Genomic DNA, 665 nt, shown 5'->3' with positions numbered 1-665 from the left:
TGATATTTTGGTAGGTACTTGTTTTCATGAGTCAGGAGAAAAGTTAAAGCTGATTAGCATTCTATGAAATATTCTATGAAACGTGAACATTGGAAAATGTAAAAATTGAGCAATATGCATATACATTTAATAAATGAGACCTATTTAAATTCAATACATTGGTATTAGATTCAGTCATTTAGTGTGGTCTTCAAGGCTCTGACCTCTCATGGAGAAGGCACCAGTATATGCAGCTCTCCATAATACAAAGCAAAATACCTTCATGTACACAGCAGAGAAACTAACTCGTTTTACTGAAGTTCACTTAAAACATGAAGAAGATTGCAATGATGTGAATCTCTCACTGAATTCAACCTTGCAGTGCAAATCCATGAGTTTTTAAAACCCTGAGTAGCTGCTACCAAGCTAGCTTTGAAATTTACTACTTTTGGTCAAACTACACCCTTCAGTTAATGCTTCCTTCCAGCTGGTTGCCTTCTTGGCTGCCCTGTGTCGTAAAATGGGAGTTCCTTACTGCATTATCAAGGGGAAGGCAAGACTGGGACATCTAGTCCACAGGAAGACCTGCATCACTGTCTCCTTCACACAGGTTAACTTGGAAGACAAAGGCGCTTTGGCTACCCTGGTGGAAGTTATCAGGACCAATTACAAAGGCAGACATAATG

The 665-nt window shown here is 39.1% G+C and overlaps 1 non-coding gene across 1 annotated transcript; it reads left to right on the top strand.

Annotated features, from left to right (window-relative positions):
* Positions 1-321: 321 nt before the first annotated feature.
* LOC116528925 lies at positions 322-395 on the top strand. The gene has a single exon (XR_004259284.1). It is a non-coding gene; the product is annotated as a small nucleolar RNA SNORD36 (small nucleolar RNA).
* Positions 396-665: the final 270 nt, after the last annotated feature.

The sequence above is a fragment of the Sapajus apella genome, unplaced genomic scaffold (genome assembly GCF_009761245.1).
Source record: "Sapajus apella isolate SASKATOON/1434 unplaced genomic scaffold, GSC_monkey_1.0 scaffold60, whole genome shotgun sequence".
NCBI classification, from domain to species: domain Eukaryota; kingdom Metazoa; phylum Chordata; class Mammalia; order Primates; family Cebidae; genus Sapajus; species Sapajus apella.
The sequence above is the reverse complement of the archived record's forward strand: the minus strand, read 5'-3'. Positions and strand labels throughout refer to the sequence as shown.